The sequence below is a fragment of the Prionailurus viverrinus genome, chromosome B3 (assembly GCF_022837055.1).
Source record: "Prionailurus viverrinus isolate Anna chromosome B3, UM_Priviv_1.0, whole genome shotgun sequence".
NCBI classification, from domain to species: domain Eukaryota; kingdom Metazoa; phylum Chordata; class Mammalia; order Carnivora; family Felidae; genus Prionailurus; species Prionailurus viverrinus.
In genome coordinates, this window is record NC_062566.1 from 92,070,255 (window position 1) to 92,076,553 (window position 6,299).

The window sequence follows — 6,299 nt, forward strand, 5'->3', positions numbered from 1 at the left end:
TGATCTTGCGGTTTGTGAGTTCGAGCCCCATGTCAGGCTTTGTGCTGACAGCTTGGAGCCTGGAGCCTGTTTCGGATTCTGTGTCTCCCTCTCTCTCTGCCCTCTCCCACTCACGCTCTGTCTCTCTCTCTCAAAAATAAACATTAAAAAAATTTTAAAAAAAGACCATGTTGACAAACAATTCTTCATATATCTCTCATATTTCTGCATGTCTTCCTAGCAAGACACTAACTTCCCTTTTGTCCAGAATCACTTTTCAAGGATGTCTGTATAACAAACAACCTTGAGGAACAGAGCCAGTGTAGCAAAGGTTGGGCAGGCTTACTGTCCATGATGAAAGACTGGGCTTACCTATGCCCAGGGTTACTCTACTGTAATCAAATACATTGCTTGTTTAGTTATCTTAGGCCATATTTACATCGCCATGTGAGAATTGGGGCTTGGAAACTGATACATAGTGATATATTAAAAATATATATTTTTTTAATTTAAGTATAATTGACATACAATGTTACATGAGTTTCATGTCTACAATTCCCTATACATTATGCTATGTTCACCAAAAGTGTGAATACCATTTGTCACCATACAATGCTATCACAGTATCATTGACTATATTCCCTATACTGTGCCTTTTATTCCCGTGACTTAACAATCCATAACTGGAAGCCTGTCTCTCCCTCTCCCCTTCACCCATTATGCCCATACCTGTGCCCCTTCCTCTGGCAACCTTCAGTTTGTTGTCTGTATTTATAGTTCTGATTCTGCTTTTCATTTATTTATTTATTCATTTATTGTTTTTTAGATCCACACATGAGTGAAGTCATATGTTATTTGTCTTTCTCAGTCTGACTTACTAAAGTGATATACTGCTATTACTCTGAGTAATCAACCCTCCTTTGTCTCTGGCCTAGATGTTGTCTACCTTCTATAAGCATTTCTGCAATGATAGCAGGCTAAATTGTTTGCTCACAAGTAGGTTAGAAGTCCATAGTTCTTGACCATCATTGGTATTTATCTGTCGTCTATGGGCTAATCAATGCCTTTAGTTTCCTATCTGACAGTATCTTTGTATCTCCAGTTATTAAATATTCGCTTTGCATTATGGTACTTTTTGTACTGTATAGATCCAATAATAATAATATTAAAATGAAAGTCCATAGATGTATAAATATCTATCATTATCTATTTTCAATCTTTTAATAATTAACCTTGACTTTTTAATTTTATTTACTCTAATCTTAGAAACATGTAACAATAAATATATGTGTTTTGATTCAAGTTTAGCAATTATTGTATTGAAGATGTGTTCTCACAGGAATGCTAAGATGTTTTCTATGATAAAAATCACTTTGGGGAAATCTGAGCATTTACTATACAGAGTACTCTACATTTGAGAGATTCTGTGCATTTAGAGTTCAGAAAAAACTCAGAATGAGTTAGTTTAATGAAAAATCACTCTCTGTTACATAACCAACTCACTTGGAAACATATGAGTTGAAATACACCACAAACCAAATTGTTATTACATTAAGAAATCTTCATAGCTTTATGAGGTATGGATATTCAAATAACTACATCGACTGAAACATCACTTCCTGGTTGGTTGGCTGGGTGGTTTGTATGTTTATTTATTCATTTATCTTGGAGAATTCTAACTGAATGAGATACTGAATGGCCTTGTACTTTTAAACTTCCAGATAGAAAAATAGATTCTTATTTGTCTAGAAATACATACATATCCTTTTATGTATAACTTCCTATGTAAACTCACTAGATGTTTTGACATGCATAATTAGGTGACTAAAAATATATCCCAACAACTAATTAAATTTAAACAATTTTTTAAAAGAACTATTGTAAGAGTGTGCATACACTCACAAACTGTGAGATCATGACCTGAGCTGAAATCAGGGGTTACATGCTTCAACACCTGAGTCACCCAGGCATCCCTAAGTTTCTTTTTTTAATATTTATTCAGTTTTGAGAGAGAGAGAGACAGAGAGACAGAGAGTGTGTGTGGGGGGGTGGAGGGAGGTGGTTGGTGACAGGCAGAGAGAGAGGGAGACACAGAATCTGAACCAGTCTCCAAGCTCTGAGCTGTGAGCACAAAGCCTGTTGGGTCTGGAACTCATGAGCCTCGAGATTTTGACCTGAACCTAAGTCAGAAGCTTAACTGACTGAGCCACCCAGGGGCTCCCAAATCACAGTATTCTTAAGAGAGTGGTATTTGGGAAGACAAATTTGAATTTAATAAATCAAAATTTGATCAAGCATATATCAAACTGTGTTAGTCCATTAAGATTGCTATAACAGAATACCATAGAGTGGATAGCTTATGAACAGCAGAAATTTATTCCTCACAGTTCTAAAGGCTGGAAGTCCAAGATCAAGGCAATAGAATGGCAAAGGCCCTCTTCTGGTTCATAGTCAGTGCCTTCTTAGTGAAGCTCTATAGGGTCTCTTTTATAAGTATACTAGTCCTAATCACGAGACTCCACCCTCATGACCTAATCATTACCTTTCAAAGGACCTACCTCCTCCTACCATAACGTTGGACTGTAGGAATTCAATATATGAGTGGGGAGGTATGTGACTTCAGACCATAGCACAAGGCCAGCTTAGAGACTAAAGCTTGTCATTAGTAACATGCAAAATATACCAAATGCTTACTGTGTGTAAAGCATTGTGTATAATATAATGATCAAAATAGACACAAGTCCTAATTTCCTGGAGCTTGCAGTTCAGTAGACATTGACTAACTAATTATTTAAATTATTTAAATTCAAGATTTTGCCAAATGCTATGAAGTAACCACTCCAGTGTTATAAAAGAAACATAATTTAATTTCACACCCATGAAAGCCTCCTAAGGATATGCTGTACACATTGGGATGGAATATCAGTAGAAGTTAAGCACAGCAGAGTCTCTGTGAGGTGGTTATGGAGATGGGGCATGTAGATAGGCAGATTCCAACACTCACACTCCTTTATCAAAGCTTCCCAAAGTGAAAGATAATTTTTGTTGCTAGCTAACGAAAAGAGACTTCTTAATATCTGCTAATTCCTTTGTTCTGCTTTCCTGATCACCACACTTTTGATAATGTGGTGCTTGATTTAACTTGCCTTTGCTGTGAGAGAATCAGTCACAGTTCACATGATTGTGCATTTTATAACATATTATTTGAATTATAATATGACTTTATGGTTAGTAGTCTGCAGAAAGAAAAAGCACTAACCAGCATTCTTGGCACATTTGTAATTTTAGTACAAATTAGCATATTAACATTTGGGCATTTCTCAGTCTATATGAGCCTAGTTAATGTATGTCCAGCTCGGAGATATAGACACCTTTAAAATGTGCCCCTCAAATTAGTCTGTGTATATCTAAGTCTTTACCAGATTTTAGACAGTGATGGATTCATTAAATAGCATTTATTAATGGATGCAGGGACCAGTTTGGGTAACCAGAAATTAGCACATTCTTCTTTGTTAAATGAGAACTGTTTATCCCTTTAGAACTGACTTATAGGGCGCCTGGGTGGCTCAGTCGGTTAAGCGTCTGACTTCAGCTCAGGTCATGATCTCACGGTCCGTGAGTTCCAGCCCCGCGTCGGGCTCTGTGCTGACTGCTCAGAACCTGGAGCTGTTTCGGATTCTGTGTCTCCCTCTCTCTCTGACCCTCCCCCATTCATGCTTTGTCTCTCTCTGTCTCAAAAATAAATAAACGTTAAAAAAAATTAAAAAAAAAGAACTGATTTATAAACAATTGGGAAACATGTTCTTATTCTTGCCTATTCAATTATTAGAAGTGACTAGGAAGATAACTTGAGTGGAAGTTATACTAGGTAATTAAAGACCATAATTAATAATCAATATTACTTGTTTACTCTCTTCAATGGAGATAGCATGCATCTAGTTAAAGCATGATGAAAAATAAGTTTAAAAATATACAAATAGACTGTAATCAGTTTTAACATTGAGAGATGACAATTATCAAATGCAATAGATTATTAAAAATAAAATTATTTTAGAAAATCATTAATAGCAATAGAAAGTATAAAGACAAACCAAAATCATTGCAATAAATAAGTGCAAAAGAGATTATACAGATAAAAACTGATCAGGAAATGATCTAATTTCTTTGCCTACTAACTGTTAGGAAAACATTTAGACTGAATTTTCATTGCTGTTATATTAGTGTGTATGTTTGCATATATGTATTTGTGTGTTTTCTTAACTAGTATGACCTTTACCACATAGACTATATTTTCCATAATACAAGTGATTTAGCTGCATATTAACATGTCCTGTCTTGCATTATTTATAGTAATGCACTCTACTTTCAAACTGACATCTCTCAATGACAAAGAACAATCAGTGAAAATGGAAGTCAGCTAAACCACAAATCAGTAACCAATGATTTGCCTCATTTAAAATTCTTAAAGTCCCTAAGGATCTTTAGGTCATGAGGTTGGAAAGTTTTGACAAAGCTAAATGTGGTAGTTGATATTCTTCCTTCTTAGAATAAATTTGGTAAGGTTACTAATTGGGAAATTTAATTACCATTATTTAGTATTAGTATTCTCTGTGTAATAGGCAACAATTACATGAGCTTACAAATTATTTGATCTTAAATACATAAACATTTTACCTTTAATATTCTAAGAAGACTTTAAATATTGCATAAATATTAATATGCATAAATAAAGCATATATATATGCTCTTAAATGTTAACTTGCCTTATAGATGTTAGACAGATATATAAAGAAAAACATCCTGCAAGATAGAGTTCAAATATACAAATATAAATTCCTATAAGCTGTATGAAAATGCTTTCCTTAAAATTTTCACATTTAATACACAGGGCTAAAATTTCCCGAATTGGTTATTTCTACCATATTATGTTTTTGGATTATATGGCTATATAGACAGATTAACAGTCATCCTGGTGAATAAAAACCATTATTTCCTCAAATTTCTAGTTAGGGCTTTTCACCTACTCTTCCTTTGGCTTATATTTCTAAATTCATACTTTTAGTCTTTTATAACATAATCTCTTGGATATATCTCTTGTACTATCATTGGATAGACAGAGACTCTGTTGGAGAAATTTCACTGCACTTGAAACTATTTAAAAATTATCTCTGATAAAAAATAAATAAAAGTAAAATAAAAATTACCTCTGATGTGAAACCACTGTTTCAAATAGTAGCATGATTAAGACTTTCCTAAAGAGAAAGCAAACTAATAGATTTTTTCCATGGAGACTCCACTGAGTTTACTAACCTTAATAAAGGCCAAAAAAAAAAAAAACCAACAAAAACAAAAAAACCCAAAAAACAAAAAAAAAAACACTCTCTTTTTTCAGTCATGATTATTTTGGTTACAAGTGACAAAACAGCTCAATCTATCCTTAGCACAAAAAGCACTTAATGACTCCAAGGATCACACTATCTTCAGGCATGGTTGGCTTCAGGAATTCAGTCGGTGGGAACTCTTTATTTCTCCCTTTCTCTGCTTTGTTTGACTTCATTCTCAGAAAGATGCTTTTCAAGTAAAGCAACAAGTTGCCCCAGGCAACAGCCAATTTGTATGTTCCTTGGAGGTTGGCATGCCAGAGAGAAAAATAAAAAGCATGTGTTTTTCCAGATATCTTCAGTGAAAATCCCAACAACGATTCTTATTAGCCCAGCTTGGGCCCTGGATTGCTTTTGGACTAATTATTTGCCCATGGAAGAAAGAACCAAAAAGTCAGAAGCAGATATATGCCTACCACTGGGGCTTGGAAGTTATGTTCACCCCCCCCCCCCCAAAACTGCTCATTGATCAAGATAATGATAAAATAGATCTTTAATGACAGACATCTGAGCAAACAGAAATGAATGTTTTTCACTCTTCCTAGGCCTGAATCCACACATTAACTATTTTAAGCAAATTAAGGTAATGCACTTTTATAATTTCATTTAAAATAGATACCTAAAAAACACTTTGGAAGTTTCTTCAACACTTAGTCATAACCAGTAAAGTAAAACATATTTCTCAAAATATTTTCCTTTTTTAATGAATGAAACATTCATGATATTCTGAATGTGAGTAGCACTTTATCCCAAGTAGATAGCAATGATTATATTTATGGATTGGGGAATAATTGTAAATTGGTGTTAAAATAATCAGCTTAAGATTATTTGTAGGACAAAAAATGAGTTTGTGGCTATCCTGATCTGTTTGTTTCTTCTTTATTCTCTTGTTATCCACCCTTGAATTCTACATTCCTACTAATTTTGCGGTATAATGAC